Source organism: Sus scrofa, chromosome 2 (genome assembly GCF_054392235.1).
Source record: "Sus scrofa isolate SSC_HxYL_T2T_F1_AM1 chromosome 2, Sscrofa_HxYL_maternal_Yorkshire_Landrace_v2.0, whole genome shotgun sequence".
Lineage (NCBI taxonomy): Eukaryota > Metazoa > Chordata > Mammalia > Artiodactyla > Suidae > Sus > Sus scrofa.
Window position 1 is genome coordinate 37851137 of NC_139384.1, and position 19651 is coordinate 37870787.

Here is a 19651-nt window from a genome sequence, read left to right on the forward strand (position 1 = left end):
TAGTCTCCATGTGGTCAGTTTTTTCTCATTTCTTTTCCTGTGGTTAATTTATGGTTTCATGCCATTGTGGTCAGAGAAGATAACTGAAATAAATTGTATTCTCTTAAATTTGTTGAGGTTAGTTTTGTGCCTCATAATATGTGGTCAATCCTTGAGAATGTTCCATGTGCCCTTAAAATTAATGTATACTCTGATTTTTTTTGGATGTAATGACTTCCAAATATCAATGAAGTCTAACTTTTCTATTCTGTCATTTAGGATCTCTGTTGCCTAATTGATTTTCTGTCTAGAGGATCTGTCCATTGATGTGAATGGGGTGTTAAAGTTTCCTACTTTTATTGTATTCCCATTGACTTCTCCTTTTATGTCTGCTAATCTTTGTTGTATGTATCTGGGTGCTCCTATATTCAGGGTATGTATTGATTGTACTATCCTTTTTTGTTTGTTTGTTTGTTTGTTTTGTTTGTTTGTTTCTTGAGTTTTTTTGTCTTTTTGCCATTTCTTGGGCCGCTCCTGCGGCATATGGATGTTCCCAGGCTGGGGTCTAATTGGAGCTGTAGCTGCCAGCCTACGCAGAGCCACAGCAATGTGGGATCCGAGCTGCGTCTGCGACCTACACCACAGCTCACGACAACACCAGATCATTAACCCACTGAGCAAGGGCCGGGATCAAAACCGCCACCTCATGGTTCCTAGTCGGATTCATTAACCACTGGGCCATGCAGAACAGGAACACCTGTACTATCCTCTTCTTGAATGGATCCTTTTATCATTAAATAGTGTCCTTCTTTATCTTTCTTTGTGGCCTTTGTTTTAAAGTCTATTTTGTCTGATATGAGTACTGCAACTCCTACTTTCCTGTCTTTTCCATTGGCTTGAAACATCTTTTTCCATCCCCTCACTTTAAATTTATATGTGTCCTTTGTCCTAAGCTGAATCTCTTGTAGGCAGCATATAGTAGGCCCTTGCTTTTTTATCCAATCTGCCACTCTGTGTCTTTTGATTGGAGCATTCATTATATTGACATTTAAGGTAATTATTGATAAGTATGTATTTATTGCTATTTTAAACCTTGTTTTCCAGTTGATTTTATGTTTCTCCTTTGTTCCTGTCTTTTTTTGGGTGCATGATTTCCTTTTATCTTATACTTGTTTCCTTTTTTTGTTTGTTTGTTTTTTGAATGTATTTTTTGGTTTTGATTTGTGGTTGCCCTGTTTTTCAAGTATGTTAATCCCTTCCTAATATGTGCTTGCTTTGGCCTTAAAATAAAAAGAGAGTCTGGATATTCTTACTTTCCTTCCCCACATTTTATGATTTTGAAATCCTCTTTTTAACATCTTCATGTTTGTCTTTTGGCTGTTCCTTGTGTTTATCATCACTTTTACAATAGTTTTTTGTTTTTTGTTTGTTTGTTTGTTTCCTTTTTGGTCTGTATACAAACCAGACCAAGTGATTACTTGGTCTTATTTAAGTGATTACTTTCCAATTGTGATTTCTCCCATCCTATTTTTTCTTACATTTTTTTTTAATTTAGAGAAGCCCTTTCAGTATTTCTTTTAGTATGGGTTTAGTATTACTGTACTCTTAGTTTTTGTTTGTTGGAGAAATTCTCTGTTTATCCTTCTGTTTTAAATGATATTCTTGCTGGGTAGTGTATTCAAGACTGCGAATTTTTCTATTTTATAACTTTGAATATATCTTGCCACTCTATTCTGGCCTGTTGTTTCTCTGTGGAGAAATCAGGTGATAGCCTTATGGGGGTTCCCTTATAATTATCACTTTGTTTTTCTCTTACTGCCTTTGGAATTCTCTCTTTAACTTTTGCCATTTTTATTATAATATGTCCTGGTGTGGGCCTGATTGGGTTCAACTTGTTTGGAGCCCTCTGTGCCTCCTGTATCTTGATATCTTTTTCCTTTTGATTTGGAGTTTTCAGCCATAATTTATTCAAATATATTTTCAATTCCTTTTTGTTTTTCTTCTCCATTTGGAATTCCTATTATATGTGGATTGGCCCACTTTATATTATCCCATAGATCTCTTATATTGCTTTCATGTTTTTTCATTTGGTTTTCTGTCCACTGTCCTGATTGTGTGATTTCCATTATTTTATCTTCCAAGTCACTAATTCATTCCTCTGCATTATTCATTCTGCTTTTCAGTGCCTTTAACTAAGTTTGTGTCTCTGCAAGTGAATTTTCTAATTTTCCTTGGCTCCTCCTTATATTTTCTAGTTCCTTTCTAAAGTAAACTTCATTACTACTCATGTCCACTCTTAGTTCCTCAATATTCCATCTTAATTCTTTCAATATTTTCACTATCTCCTTTTTGAACTCAGTGCCTATCAGACTGCAGAGGTTTGTTTCATTGTTTGCTGCTTCAGGTGAATTCTCCTGTTCTTTTACCTGGGAATGGTTCCTGGGCTTCTTCACTTTGCTTATATTTTTCTTGTTCTGTGAATTTAGGGGAACCACCTACTGTAGTCTTGGAGGGCTATTTCTATGCAAGAGCACCCCTTTGTATTTGGGGGGGGGTTACTATTTGTTTTTGGCATGGGAATTTGGATATTTGCTCTCTTTCCTCGGTGTGAGCAGGCTCTTATCCCTTTGATAGGGTGCTGTGTGTTTCTTGACAGTAGCAAGGACCTGTAGGAAGGTGATGCAGGCTACTCCTAGTTGTAGTGTCCTGGGAAGTGACAGTGATCAGGCATGTGTAGGTGGTACCCATGCCTGGAACATTTTGCAGCGGCCGAAGCAGGGCAGGTGTGTTCTCAGGGGAGTGAGAGCTACAATGGATTGCAGTGCCCTTTCTTTGCCAACCACTGAGGTGACTAGGGCCTCAGGTTAAGCTTCTTCACAGACCCCTAGGGCTAGCAGGGTATACCTCCCTTTGGTTTTTGAGATGACTGCTATGTTTTGTCCCTGCCATCTGTAGATCATGCAAGATGTGCTGCATCATGCTTAACCCCCTGCTGCCCTTAGCCCACACAAGAGGTGCTAGGGTACCTGTAGCCCTCACAAGGGGTGCCCAGTCTCCTTTAGCCCAGTAGTCCAAATAAGTGGTACCTGCACCAGAGGCAGCCTGCCCTCTGAGTGTCTGCACATGTGCAGGGAAATAGATTCCTATAGCAGTTTGTCCCTCCTCCTCTTGCCCTCCCCAACAATGGTGCCTTGCTTCTATGGGTGCAGACTTCCCAGATTCCCTTGGCTGTGGCATTCTGCTCCCCAGCCCATGGTACAGTGCTCCATAGCCCTTTAGGCTGTCTCCACACAGCCAACTGTAGTATTCTACCTGGAACTGACCTCTGGAACCTGAGTCTCAGAGCCCAGCTCCCACCTATGCGTCTCAGTCTGTGGTGTCAAGGGTGGTGCTAGAGATGATCTGTTCTGCCCTCACACTACCTTGCCCTCCTTAGTCCAGCTGCTGCACTTCTCTCAGAAACTTTGAGTTCCCTCTATCTCAGCTGTTCTCCCCATGGCTTTCCAGGGTGTGGGTTCCTCTCCTCATTAACAGCCCCCTCTCAGGAGTGAAAGGCCCATTCTGATTCCTTTTCTCTCTCTCTCTCATTCTCTTTTTTTACCTTTTGTTCTGCCCAGTTATGTAGAGAGTTTCTTGCCCTTTTTGGAGGTTCTGCCAATGTTCAGTAGACATTCTGTGTGAATCATTCTACATGCAGGTTTTGTTTTGTTTTTGATGTGTTTGGGGAAAAAGGTGAGTGCCACATCTTACTCTTCCACCATCTTGATACTTCTCTGTGAATTTCAAATATATGGCTTAATAGAATATCTTGTTGTAAATACTAAAATAATGTCTAAATGCGTATACCCTTGTACTCTCATTGAACCTGTCCTATAACAATGAACAATGTGTATTAATTAAACCCTTTACAGATATGGAAACTGTTACCCAACCAGTTTTAGAGACTTTGCTGTCTCACATTACAAATAATCAAAAGAATTAGTAAAGTCCAGATCATCTGTAATCAAACAACACATCACATGACCTTTTTCCAAGTGTCAAAAAGTGACAAAATATTCACAAGAAAATGCTACATATATACAATATATTCTAAGTAGATTAATTGAGAAGACTATTTAAAGACATAAAACATTTTTTCTCAGAGGTATTTTCGTTTTCTGTCTCTTTTAGCATGTAGACATCCTGGCCCTCTAGTGGCATTTCCTTACTGTGGTGTATTGGTTGCCTGGTTGAATGCGGGAAGTTCTGATATCTCAAAAGTGTTTAACAGTATATAAAAAGGGATTTTTTAAATTACGTATCCAATCTATACCCATGATTACTCCTATTTTCAGCTTCAGTAATTGTTTGTACTTTTAGTTGTTGACATGTGGTGGAAAATGTGGAATATATACAGTTGTGAAATGGGTTAGAGGAGAGATTATTCAGTACAGAAGAAAAAGGAAAAGACTGGCTCTTCCTTTTAACTCTCGCCTGAGTGGCAAGGTTTCAGGATATTAACATGACTCCAACAACCTCCTTAAGTAGCAAATCCTAAGTACTTATACATAAACAGTTCTCGGCCTTCTTCCCATCTGCCTCTAACTTTCCATTAACAATGAAGTGATTTCTCACTTCTGTTGAAAACACAAACACACCTGGGAATAGAAACTAAGTGCATATACTCCTTCCTAAGGGGATTTGAGAAATCGGATTTAGAGAACAGAGGAGATAGACACAAACACAACACAAAACACAACACAACAGAAAGAAAAAGGCTGAGGAGGAGCAGGAGAATGAGAAGAAGATGATGACTACAGTGAAAAGAAATGCCTACTTCATATATAAATGTGAGCCTATGTTCTTGGTGAGTGTGTATCACAATAGTTTTTTTTCCAAGAGAAAAGGATTTTCTAACAGACAGAACTGGGTAAGGAAAGAATGGTTTGATTGTGGTGTGTTGATTGCCAACATATAAAATAATAGGGTAATCCTTTTAATATTCTGCCTTGGCAAATGAAAGTTTTTAATTTCATTTTTCATGAGTTATTAGTTTGGTTTCACTGACTGAGATTATGTCTCTGTAATTTTACCTCCTACACTAATGCTTGATATTTAGAAGACTTTTGGAACCATAATTAGTTGAATTGGTAAATTAAATTTACAACCAAATTCCTTGAAAATGAATGAGGAACCCCCTTTCTAAAGGGATGTTAAACTCTAAATCTGCTCTTTAAATAAATAGATATGTAGATATATTATTCAGTTATAATAAGCACATTACCATACAATTCTACACTACACAGTGCCAATAGGTGAAGCACCTAGGTATTAATAAATAAAATGCAGATATAACATATACACCTAGAGTTTATGAAGAAGAAAACATACTTCATTTTTAAAATAAGAGTCTTAGAAGTACAGGAAAGACTAGATTTTTTTTTCTCAATGTTTTAGGTGAAATGTTGCCAGAGAAAATACTGAAAGAGTTGTAAAGAGTTTCATTTTTATTTATGTGATAATAATTAACTAATTAAATGTAATTTCGCAATATATATTAACTCTGTTTTATGCTGTTTTCCATCTCACATCTTATATGTGAACAAATGTAAATAAAGTCTTGGTGTTGATTTTTTTTAATTTGAAATATTTTTCAGTTTTCTGAGTGATAAAACTGAGTGATTTTCAGTTTTCTCAAAGACAGTTTCCTCTTTTAATAAAAAATTAAATGTTGGAGTTCCCATCATGGCACAGTGGAAACGAATCCAACTAGGAACCATGAGGCTGTGGGTTAAGGATCTGGCGTTGCCATAGGCTATGGTGTAGGCCATAGATGTGGCTCAGATCTGGCATTGCTGTTGCTGTGGCTGGCAGCTATAGCTCCGATTTGGCCCCTAGCCTGGGAACTTCCATATGCCACAGGTGGGGCCCTAAAAAACAAAAAACAAACAAAAAAATTAAGTGTTAAAGGAAGATATCATGGGTAATATAACTTACCCACAAACTTATATAAACAATTAAAATAATATCCTCATTTTAATAAAAAATTGATATAAGTGGGAAGTTACTTATAACAAAATAAGACATCTTTCAGTACATATTTTTTTTAAGCATGATGACTTGTAAAACCTAGTGAAGTGAATACAGGGTTGTCCCTATATGTAAAACACAGTAGTCATAAATGCAACAATGTCTAAGAGTGTTAGAATAGCACTGTATTGACAACTCAAGTTTCAAGCAACACTTAGTGACACTGTTTTATGAAATTTGAGCAGTCCATGGTAAAGTTCTGAATGAGACAAATATTGTTTTCCTTAATTAGCTTTATGGATGAATGCATTTATTTGTTATAAATTAAACAACTCCTGAAATTTACTCTCTTTTAGACTCTTGTGAAAAAGTTTGTTATTCTGTAGAAATAATTATATAGTTATGGTTCATCTCTGGTAATCAGGTGTGTGTGTGTGCATGTGTGTATGTATTTTGTCTACATGATGATCTGCTAAGGACATTAAAGTCATGTTGAATGTAGAACAACACCTCTGTTTAGTGTGGTCGTGGGCACACTAAACAAAGACTCATGTCACCATTACTTTCTAATTATAAACTGCAATACTGCACTCCCCCTACAATTTCCACAATACCTCTTGTGGATGGTACCACCAATGTTAAAAATGCTAGTTTCTAGGTGAATTTTTCAGTGTGTAATCTGTTTTCACTACTGACAGCTGAAAATAATTGTAGTCAGTTACAAAATATTTGCTCCAGACCACACACATTGTCATTTGAAATGCCTTTCACACTTGGCCTGTAGAATCCCTCACCATCTTTCAATAAACCAACTCGTTTTTTAAAAAGTTAACTTAGGTGACACTTTCTCTCAGAATATTTTCCTAACACTCTACACCCTGTGTCCTTCCTGTAAAAGAAATTTTCTCTGCTCTTGTACTCACCATGTAATATTTTTTACAACATAGGGATTCAATATTTTAATAGATTGTACTCCATTTGAATTTATTACAAAATGATAACCATAGTTTTCTGTGTTGTACAATGTATCCTTGTTGCTTATTCATTTTATACATAGTATCTCTTGATCCCATACCTCTATATTGCTCCTCCTTCCTTCTCTGCCCCCAGTGGTAACCACTTTGTTCTCTACATTTGTGGGTTTGTTTCTTTTTTGTTATAAATCTGCTTATTTTTTAGATTCCACATAATAAGTGATTCTTTTGTTTCACTAGACCTAATACTCTCTAGTTTCATCCCCCTTGTTGCAAGTGACAAGATTTCATTCTTTTTAGTGGCTAAGTGATACCTCATTGCGTGTGTGTGTGTGTGTGTGTGTGTGTGTGTGTGTGTGTGTGTGAATAGATAAAGACAGTGTGAGATATATATATTTTTTTTTTCACCTTTTGATGGGCACTTAGGTTTGCTTCCATATATTAGCTATTGTAAATAATGCTGAAATGGATATATGTTTTTGAATTAGTGTTTTCATTTTCTTCAGATATATATCCAGGAGTAGAACTGCTGGATCATATGGTAGTTCTATTTTTATTTTTTTGAGGAGCTTCCATACTGTTTTCCACAGTGGCTGTACCAAATTACATTCCCACCAAGAGTGTACAAGTGGTACCTTTTCTCTATATCCTTGCCAACATTTCCTATTTCTGATCTCTTTGATGATAACCATTTGGAAAGGTATGAGAAACTATCTTATTGTGGTTTTTATTTGCATTTCTCTAATGATTGTCAGTGAGCATCTTTTCACATGCCTATTGGTCATCATTGTTTTCTTTACAAAAATATCTACTCAGGTCTTTTGCCTATTTTTAATGGGGTTGTTTTTTTATATGGAATTGTATGATCTGTTTATATATTTTGGAAATTGACCCCTTATCAGTCATATCATTTGCAAATCTTTTCTCTCATTCAGTAGGTTGTCTGTTTGTTTTGTCAATGGTTTCCTTTGCTGTGTAGAAGCTTTGAAGCTTAATTAGGTATTATTTGTTCCTATATAGAATTAAAACAATCAGTTTAGAAGTCTACCACACCGACTTATAAAGCTTATCCTGATATGCATCTATCTGCAAAATGTAACTAAATATTTGCCTATTGCAGGTGTTTGAAATTTAGTATTGTCTGCTACTGAGTTTTCAAAGAAAGTTCAACTGTTTCTCACTAGGTTTTCCATTTAAATTATATATTTCAATATGATTGTATTCCAGATCTCCTGTTATTTTATTCTACTAGAGAAAATATTCTGGATCTTGAACATGCTTGATTGACTTCCAAACTTGAATCCACTGTGGGAAATGTAGTACTTCATATTATTTCTCTCTAGATCTACTTTTTTTTCTCCCTAAAAGAACAAGCTTCTTGGCTGTAGAATCTGCTTTTTCTGTCTTTATCCTGGCCTATATTTAATATGATGCTCTGCCCAAGTGGGTTAAAAAAATGAATCTAAATATATGGGATGCAATTCTGTAGAACATTATTTTTTGAAAGAATTGTGCTTCTGTCACTGAATGTATATTAACCCCTTCTATGTTCCAAGCATCAGGACACCAGAGTAAGGTGAAAATTCCTCCTATAAGAGGAACGATCTAGTAGAAGAGGCTGACAGAAAAAGCCCCAACTCCGAAAGAGATAGGCATAGACTAGGGTTCCACATCAAACCAACATATGTTTAGCTGAAAATTTGAGTGTGTGGAGATATCTGTTAGATAAGGAGAAATGGAGAAAAAAAATTAGAATGTGCAAAAGCCCCATAATAAGGTCATTGTGGATATATGTGTGAAAGGAACTTTGTCTGGAATGACTGAGACATGACCTGAGGACCTCTATCTTCACTACTGAACTTGTGCTGAACACTCTAAAATTAAATCACTGAATAATTGAAATGTGCTCCATAGCCCAGTCTGATGTGTAGAACAAATTTATCCTCCAATCCAAATTCTTGGTAAACAACTCACATAAGCCTGTATGAACTTCTCCCTGTTTTCCTCATGTCTGATGAGAGACTATTTTGAGGTTCTCCAGAATCTCCAATCCCCAAATTGTATTTCAAAGACCCCTAATAAACTGCCTTTTTGCCTCTGTATAGTCCATGGCCCTTTCAGTTGACATATTGGAGGGGGTGGTGAGAGAAATGAGTGGTAAACTGAAGAGGTAGCCTGGTGGGTGAGCTCTGTACCAGATGAAGGCAAATCTGTGAAATTATGTAAAGGAAATTGTGCCATCCTATTTATTTAGAAAGATAAGTACTCTGGATCTAAATTAATTTATATATCCAATATTTCCCTTTATATGGGTTCTGTCAATCAATCTATGCATAGTATTTACAGATAGGGAATAAAATTAGTATGTTTGTTTATTTATTTATTCTTTCCTTCCTTCCTTCCTTTGGGACAGGTTGTGGTAGATTAAATACACATATGCTCCCAATTCTTCCAATGTGTATCGATAGGCTTTACAAACCCTTTTAAGAAGAAGAGTCAGTTTCTCCACACCTCAAATCTGAGTTGCTGCCACTTGATTTGACCAGGAATAGCTGTATGCTAGTTCCAAGCCTAGGGCTCAAGAATCTTGCACATTTCCTCTCTTAATCATGGACTCCATATCTCCTTCCAGCTCCATCATCAATTTATATGCTAATATATACCAGTTAGCATACTGAAATGCTGGAGAATGAGGTCATATGGAATAAAGACAGTTTACCGCAGCTAATAGCATTTAAAAACAGATAGTCCCTCCCCAACTCACCAACTGACCACATGCTCCTCAGGAAACCCAGCTGAGGTCAACTGAGTGTAGCATAGATGAAAAGACTCTTCAGCAGATAAATAAACTTATAAGCATATGAAAATACTTCTTGTTACAAGCCACTGAAATTTGGTATATATAGATGTACATCATTAAGGCAGTGGGTAACTTGATATATAGACACTCCACAGTGTTTTACTATTTGTTTGTTTGTTTTTTTATTTAATGCTATCTATCTTGCAAGGCAAATATTAGTATTTAGACTAAAACTCTGAGGCTCATAAAGTTAATTTTCTTTCCTCATTGTCACTCTGGATAACTGCTTCTAAAACTCAGGATCTTCTCAAGTTGACTACATGGTCTTTTTAAATTATCTTGAGAGAAAAGAAGGAAGTTAAGTATTTTAGATTTACATTGTGACTCATGGAGAAATGAGCTGAAATCACAATGAACAAAACATATAACCATTGATATCAACATTAATGGGTTTTTGTTTTTTCATTTGTTTTGTTTTTTGGGGAGTTGTACCTGTGGCATATGGAAGTTCCCAAGCTAGGGGTCAAATCAGAGCTGCAACTGCCAGCCTACACCACAGCCACAGCAACACAGGATCTGTGTTGCTTTAACCTACACCACAACTCACTTAATGCCGGATCCCTAACCCACTGAGTGAGGCCAGGATTGAACCTGCGTCCTCATGGATAATAGTCAGGTTTGTTATTGCTGAGCCACAGCAGGGACTCCGAAAATTAATGGGTTTTTATTCCAAGACTACTATAGGTTTCACCCGATAATCCAGCCCCTTGGAGAAACATATTTATTTAAGCTTAAAAAAGGATAGATCCTTGCCCCTAGAATAGAAATTATGACAAATAAATATGAATGATGTCACTAAAATGAGTAAGTACATCAGAATCACTTTTGTGAGTATTCTCACCCCAACCTACCTAATTAAACAGCATAAAGAGTGACCACTATGAAGAAAAACAAATCTCTCTCCTCTTGATTTATGAGAAAAGCATTATTTTTAAAAATGTTATTGATATTATCATTTTATTTTTCTCAGGATTAGAACATGAAAGTATGCTACATATTTCCACATCCACAGGAAAAATCTGTTAGCTGCCTAAGCCACATTAATGCCATCTGTTTAAATATTGTTACAGTCAACCACTGCTAGCCAATAAACATGATATATCAACATCATCAGAGTTAAATAAGAGTTAACTTATATTCACACCTGGTTTACTATTTTTGCATTAATTGAAACTTGCCAATATTTCTGCTATGAATAGGTACTTATTTTTTGCTAGTATAATATTTTTCTTGATTTATTAAAAATGTCATCCCTGCTTTTCTGTACTACACAGAGAGGATTCTGTGCAGAGTTGTTATGAGATCATCTCGTAAGTTAAAGGAAAATTTTCACAATGTCCAAATCCCTTGATGTCCTGCAAATGAAAGAGAAGGATGTCTTCAACTTTCTTGCAGCAAGAACCCTAGATAGCATCAGTCTTGACTACCAAACAGTACATCTACAAAAGAAAAAGTGATGGCATTAAACTTACACACCCAAAGAGGACTGGGAGAAGCCTCTGCTGACAGCTCTTGCCATTGTTGCCTCTGAAAACAGGACAACATTGGTGTTGTATCCTCCAAGATTACTGGTCAGTGCACTGTGCTGAGGTTTGCTGCTGCCACTGGAGCCACTCCTATCGCTGGCTGCTTCACTCCTGGAACCCTCCCTAATGAGTTCCAAGCAACCTTCTGGGAGCCAAGACTTCTCTTGTTCCTGATCCAGGACTGACCACAGAGGCATTTTCTGTTGACCTGCCTACCATCACTGTGTCATACAGACTGGCTGCTGTACTGTGTGGACCTCACTATCCCCCAGCAACAGCAAGGGAGCTCACGTGATAGGTCTGCTATGGTGGATGCGAGAGGCCAGGAAGTTCTGTGCATGTGTGGCCTCATCTCTGTGAATACTGGGGGAGGAGGAAAAGGTCAGCCTGATCTGTACTTCTGCAGAGATGATCTGCTGGAAAGACTGTGACCCAGGAGGAATTACTTTCTGGGTGAATGGACTGCTCCAGCTCTCAGATTTATTGCTACTGTATCTGAGGTTGCAAACAGGTCTGCAGCTACCCTCTGGGCCCATCCAGCAATTCATTACTGAAGACTACGGCCGCTCAGCCCACCACTGGGGACTGGGCTGCAGCTCCCACTGCTCAGGCCACTGAACAGGTAGGAAATGACCACTGAGTGGTCTTAAGTTGTTCTTAAACAGACTCTTAAATGGAAATTGAAAGTAAGATTAACAGAAAGTAAAGTTTCTTAGAAATAACATCACTGAATTAGATTTGGTAGGATATTTTGTATGTATGTATATATGCACTTTTATGTTAAGGGATCTGTCTATCTCCAAATACTTATGAATATGTTCTAATAATAGAGAGACATCTGTGGTTATATTACCTTTTATTCACTCACACACTTAAAACCAAAGGTATGTATCCTATTAAATGACTAGATATGATCAAATGAATAACCACAATCACATATTTTCACCATGCTAAAGCTTTCTTTTTAAAAAATGCTTTTGACTAAGTTTCTTTTTAACATATGTTTTATTTCTAATTAAAATATAATATTGTAGTTCAAATTAGCTGATAAAACCTGTTAAAAGTTCCATAAGTAAAATGCTTTCTGTCATAGTTGTGATTTATTTTTTATTTCCCCAGGATTGTTTGAATGCAGGTTCTGGGAGAATATGAAAATTCTTCAATACATTCTTTATTGTTTTATTCCAAAATATTAGACCTGATAATGCTTTTGCATATGGCATTGTTTAGGAAGCTTTTAAGATAAACGTGTTTTTTTTGCCTGATACCGTAAATATGACATTAATAGAGAAGTTCTTTGAAGATGGTTATCAAGAAACTATATGCACATGTTTGTTTTTCTGTAGGTTGTTCTTAATGAATTCTTTGTTATTTTTGTCCATGATGTGATTTATCTTTTTAATCACATAGCCATACAAAAATTCAACTCATTTATAATTTTATTTTATATTATTTTAATAACCATACTTTCTTCAAGTTTTGGAGCTGTTTTTATAGCACCTACTTTTAATGCTTTTTTCACTCAGAAGATATTTCATGTTTATCAACCTTTTATTTTAAATGTTATTATTTCATTGGCATCTTTGAGTTTCCTAAATATCATCTTGAAATCTTGTTACCCTGTTTCATAAGCTTGATTTTTCTTGCAGTGTCTCTGTGGTCTGATTTAGATTTTCTTTCTTAGAAATCAGTTTCTTACATGTCTTAGAATATGGGTTTGAAGATTTATTTGGGGGGGGAATTTTAGTTTTCTGTTTGATCCTTTAACTTTGCTTCTCTTTTCTCCTCTGCTCAATTATACCTGTTGATTACCTACCTATACCTGATTTCGGTTTCTCCAGTCAGGAATCAAATCTTACATGGGTTTTAGGGACCTTTCTACAGGGAAATATTGTGGACATCAAAGGTCCATTCACCAACTAGCTAGTAGCTCATTTCAACCACAAGCTACATGCTGCATCTTTACCACAAGTATGAGGTGTTCCTAGGTACACTTATTTTGTTCATGTGTGGGGAGATTGGGGAGCTCCTTTTATAACTAAAGAAATCCTAACTGGGTCCTAACTTCTGCCTGATTTTGGCTCTAGTACCATCCTGTTTTGGTAAATTGTTATCCCTATAGTTAAACAAAGCAAGAGTGCAGGCTGCTCCTTCATTCTATAAAATTCAGAGAACAAACTTCTGCTCTTACTCTCTCCTTCTTCTGACCCAAGACCATGCTAATCTTGTTTTCTTTTTTTTTTTGTATTTTTTTTAAACAGGAGAAATTTACTTTGCCACTATTCTGAAGGCAAGATTTAGAGATCAGAGTGTCAGCAGAATTGGTTTCTTCTTTTTTTGTCACTGAAGTATAGTTTAAAGTTTTTCATGTGTATAGCACAATGATTCAGTTATACATATACACACATGTATTATTTTTCAGATTCTTTTTCCATTATAGGATATTATAAGATATATAATATAGTCCCTATGCTATACTGTAGGTCCTAGTTATTTATTTATGTATAGAAGTGTGTGTCTGTTAAACTAATCTTGTTTTTGAGCTTGGACCTCCTTTTTGGTTTTCTTCATATGTGCTTTTTTTTTGCTTTGTTTTGTTTTGCTATGGCTATGTGTTTCACAATCAGGAGTATATTATCTCTAAACTTATGGAATCCACATTAACTTTAAATATCCTTTATTTGTGGTATGCATATGCCCATATGCCCATAGGTAGTTTTGTTCCTCTTTATACTTTCAGATATTTTTCCAAAAACTTTGAAAAAACATCTTGTCTATCAAATAATGACTTTTTTTGTTTTGCCTTTATCCAATCAGAGATAGCTTGGTGAAAGAATAAATCTAAGTTATAGGGATCAGGGTTAGTCTCCACTCAGTTCCAATCTCCTCAAATTGACTTATTCAGGCATTTTAGAGATCATTTTGCTGTTTTGATTAAATTGTAGATAGATATGTTACATATCTATCTATAATAAGTGATAATTTATTTTTATCACTCCCAACTATCTATGTATGATTTAATAATATGAATAAGTACATATGATACACTTATAAAAATATAATGTATATTATATTTTATAAATAAAATTATATTTTCTTCACATTATGTCCCTGTGAAGGGACACTATGACTCTAGTCACTAGTCACTCTAGTGACTTCTGTTTGTCATATCATATATCAGTTCCTCAGGCATCCTCTTCAGAAACACTGACTTTTCCCTATGAGTTATATTCCCATTAGATGCATTCTCTTTAACTGATATCAACAGGAGTGAATTAAAGCCAACAACTGTTTCTTTAACAGGTCTTTCTGTGCATGATAATGTCCTGAGCCAAACATAATTCAGGTCCTCAAGCATCTTTTTTTTTTTTTTAAATATCAGGATGCTAAAATAAGAATATTAAGAGTTGTAATACAAGGATAGAACATACATTAGTTTTATGACTGATTAGGGTAGGATTAAATAATTATTTTAAAGATATTCTCAGAAATTTTATGTATATTACCCCCAAATCTTATCTGCATGTGGTTGGAATAACATAGAGCACACTGTGGAAAATAGAGTGAGCTTTATAGTTAAATTCACTTCATCCGAAACCTGGCTCCATAGTTTACTAGCTATTTAATGTGACCACTGTGGCCTAAGGCCCTGATAATAGAAATGGAAATAATAGTAGTAACTATCTCATAGAGTTGATGAAGATGTTGAGATAAGAAGTAATGCACCTACCCAAGCATTTTGGAAGAAAAATAAGTTGTCAATAAATATTAGCTGCCCTTATTTATAATTATCAATGTAATTCTCAGTAGATTACTCTTTTCTCTCTGCATTTATTCACATATTTCACTATGGACCAACCTAGAGTATCTATTTTCTACCCCATAACTTTTCCAAGTTGAATGTGACTTTTGAGCTCCAGACACAAATTCCCCTCCTCTTGAAACTTTTTTACTGAATAGCTTCCCATCATTGAATTCTCTCCTCAATTCTATATTCTTATATTTGTTTTCTGCTTGGTGTTGCACTTTGTCCATTTGGTTTTAGAATCTAGAATATTTAAAGACATTAAAAGTCTTAAGAAAAATTATAGATATCATTAAATAAAAAAGTATATTTTTTCTCAATACCAGATGTAATGTTCTTCACAAAGAATGTACTTAATAAAATTGTAATTTAATACCTACTATAATCATATCAGAACGTATGCACTAGTGGAATATATAAACTATGCATTTACCCATTTTTAAATAGATAATTCTCAAATTATGCATTTTTATTTTTACCTCTGTGCTGTCATATTCTGTAGTGCAGTACAGAATCTTAGGCTAGTAAAAAATATGTATTCGAACTTCTTAATGGAGATTTTGTTTGGCAGGAACTCTGGAGTGAAATACTGCTCTCAGAAAATAAGGATGAAATTTCATTTAAGCGACCTGAAAATAAATTACCAGCCCAATAATTTCTTGAGGTTTAACCTACTATGGAGTGAAAGCTAAATTAATTGTTTTTACACATATGTGATTTTAAGGCTATTGGAATGGGAAGAAAATTTATAGTAGCAAGGAACTCCCATGATTAATGTTAGCCCAAGGGATGAATAAATTTAGTAAAGGAAGTTTTACTTTTTGTTCCTTCTCAGAGAGATAGGCCTATTTCATAGGCTGATTCCATGGGCAGGCCATGTTTATATAGATCGAAAGTCTGGTTCTTCATCAGAAAACAGATTGTTATGATTAATATCACTCCCTTTCCTGGGACAATTATATGTCATTTATTGCAGAGCCATTTGGATCTAGTTAAGATGAAGAATAGAACAAATCGAGTTGTGTTGTCTTTACCACTGGTTGGACTTCAGCTTGAGGTCTGTTCAAATCATTCTGGAGCCTGAGGAGGGCTGACAGGTTTAAGATAAATTCCTTAGCATTTTCCAGTACACAAAATTAGTCCAAGAATTTGGATAAGAAGTGTTGAAGGCAGTTTGACACTAAAATCAAGATACCCTGACCTAGCATCACACTTTTTTGCTACAGCCATCATCCCAAGTATGCTTGCTTATTTTTGTCTGCATGCTATTTTTCACAACTTTAAATCATGAATATATCACCAGTATGTCATTCCTTTTCTTGATCTTTATTAGAAAAACTGAATAATAATATAACACTAATTGCATGAAGAATGATCCAATATGTTGCAAGGGGAACAGAGGCTGCTTGTAGGAAATGTTGTGGTATAGGGATTTTCTCATTTGAAAGTCAGTTATATCAAAGTGAGCTTTATGCATGGGAATTAATATTTCAATTTTTCAGGCAACATTGTGTGTCTACACAATGTGTCTGCCTACAGCATGATAGAAGTTGAATGTATTTATGATGATATTTGAAGCTCAAGAGTACCTCTGTTTGTATCTACTCTGACCTCTAATAGCACATAAAATATCTCCAGTAAAGTCATAAATAAAAAAGGCTTTATAAGTGCTTCACCCTATAGTTGTGCATCTTTCAAGCATTCATTGAATATTTGAAGCAGATATAAAGTCATATAGTAAGATACTTGACACAAAAGTCCTCTCTGTTTATTGGAAAATAGATGTACATGGGACGATAAACTATAATAAAAGGCAACATATCACTATTTAAAATAAAACTCATTGGACTTTCACACAAAATGCATATTTCCTAGGAAATATCAAAAAATATTTGGGAGATAATAGTAGTAATTAATGGTTAATATAATGTCATTAAATGTATATCATCATCATTTTTATAAAGCACACTTTTCTAAGTTTTTTTGGAGCAGAGCTATCTTGAGATTAGTTTACATAGCATACCACGCAATTCAATGTTATTAGTATATCCACAGAGTTGTACAGCTATCAGAACAATCTTCCTTAAAATATTTTCATTATCTTTAAACGAAATCTCATATTCCTGGGGCACAAGTTAGTAGTCCAGTTACTTGAAAAATATCACTGCTGTTGCATGTGCTAGGTTATAAGAAACAAGTAGCCTAGCTAGTGCGCTGTATCAATATTCAAGACGTGAAAGATTTGAAGCTCTAAGATCAATGAGATTCAATGGCTATTGCAAAGCACCATTTACATACACAAAAAGATAATGAACAGATCAGGGTGCATACCAGACAATTAAAATCAAAGTTTTAAATCTGGAAGCCCTCTTTGGTGAGTTCTTATCATCCATTGCAGGAAGATGGGGGAAGTCAAAGACTCAGCACAGGCCTCGATGGTTAGAGAGACTGAACATTAAGGACAGGTAAAGGATAAACTGAGATGGGTCTGTTTTAACAAGACCAAGGCTCAGGTTGGGAAACCTCTAACCAGTATGATGGAGGCATCTGAGTGGATGCCTGTGAAGATTTTTACCTTCTTGAATACCTGAACCTTGGCTCAGAGTACATGGCTCACCCCTCTCTCTTAAATGGTAGTGTTATTCTCTTCCAGGAAGGGGGAAAACATAGAGGCCTCTATTCCACAAAACAACACCTGCTTCCCTTAGGACCTGACCCTTTTCCCCTCCTGTTTTACTAGGTCTATAACCAGAGTAAGTTAAGTCACAAGACAACACAGAATGACATATGCTGAACACGATAGTGGAGGAAAATGTCTAATATTCCAAAGGGCTGCAAGACCTAACCAGCATTTATAACTTTGGATTCTCTACCAGGACCCAACCATATGGACCACCTTGTCTGTAGACTGAAATCTACATTACAGTCAGTTCAGGGTACATCATACTGTGCTAATAACAAATGTGTCTGTGACCTCAGATCCAATCGATTTACCACAATCACACTGATTTATTCGTTACACATCTAAGAAGGGAGAGCTGTCACTCAGTTCCGTAAGCTCTCCCCATGGGACTCAGTCTGATGGAGCTGTCCCTCTTTGGGAAATCATTCCCTTTTTAGACAACACGAAAGAAGGATGCCCTGGCTCTTAAATCTTCATCTTGGAAGCTACCCTCTTCACCGCTGCTCATGTTTCAGCGGTAAGACAAGACATACAACCAAGTCTTCCCTCAGCTAGGCAAGTATTTTAGAACAGGCAGGTAAGATTACAAACACTAATACAATCTGTCACATCTAGCTATTTATTTTGATGGCCAAATAGTATTCCATAGTGTGAATGCATTCTGATTCACCATTTTCCTATGGACTGCTTTGTCTCACACATGTCACCATCACAAACCATGATAAACAGAACATGTATCAAAACATACACACTTGTTCCCATATTATTTTTTAGATTAGGTTGAGAAAATACAAAGAATATAGAATTATTTTCAGATCTGAAAACCATCAGATCAGCCTTTCTATACCTTTATATACCTCTGCATTTCTCTCACTTTATTTTTTCCTTTTCTCATTTTTGTAAGGAGCTTTATTCTTCCAAAAGTATCTGATATAATTTTTTCTAAAAAATGCACAATTACAGTGATAAAGCAGAGTATAGAACCATCTTTACCTTTGGTCATTAAAAAGTAAACATTTTTGTTTCAAGCAAGGGCTCTCCTGCCATGGAGGGGGAGGACAGACAGTCTACCCTGCTCTGACACTGAATTGCTCACCTCTATTTTATGTCTTTCCTCCTCACAGACACAGGTTGCATAAGAAGTCAATTATTTATAAGTTTGGGGACTACACTGGGCCTCATACTGACTTCTGATCAACTCTGGGGTGACTTCTATTCCTGCTTGTCCATCCCAAGCCCTAACACAGAACTGACGTTTCCTGCCTAAATTTCATAGTGTCAGCCCTTTCCAATTTTCAAACCCATAGGCTTATTTGTGGTTGTAACAGTCTTTGCAACATGAATTAATCACACCCAGCACAAAGGGTGAAATCACAGTTTAGATGTTCAATATTAAATGTTTCATGTTGCTCCAGAAAGAATAAGTGACAAATTTTGATTAGAGACATATAAATCTTCAGTTGTTATTCCTCTATTAGTCATGAAAATGATGTTGAAAACTATTTAAGACCTTAAGTTATAGACAATATTTGGTCGAGGGTTTCTGAAAATGGGAAAGAATGAGATGGATATGGGCCCTTAAGCGCAAGTGGAAGAATTGTTCTTATAGCAAAGTTGGAAAACTTCTCTGCTGTAGCAAGACAAAGACAAGAAAATATGTGTGTGAATGCTTTGATAAAAGTTTTCAGAACTGATAGGTAAGTGACAGACCCTAATGGTTATGAATTAAGCTGTAAAAGGGGATAACAATAGCATCTATGTGCTTTAAGATAGACTTGAATCCCAGAACCACAATTTACTTGCAACATTACTTTG

The 19651-nt window shown here is 35.9% G+C and overlaps 1 long non-coding RNA gene across 1 annotated transcript in view; it reads left to right on the forward strand.

The window, feature by feature from the left end:
* LOC102166247 (uncharacterized) overlaps positions 1-19651 on the forward strand; it is a 463609-nt gene that overhangs the window by 415163 nt on the left and 28795 nt on the right. Inside the window, exon 8 of the long non-coding RNA XR_014837150.1 lies at positions 11097-11970. This is a non-coding gene — a long non-coding RNA (uncharacterized LOC102166247). The remainder of the gene's footprint in view (positions 1-11096; positions 11971-19651) is intronic.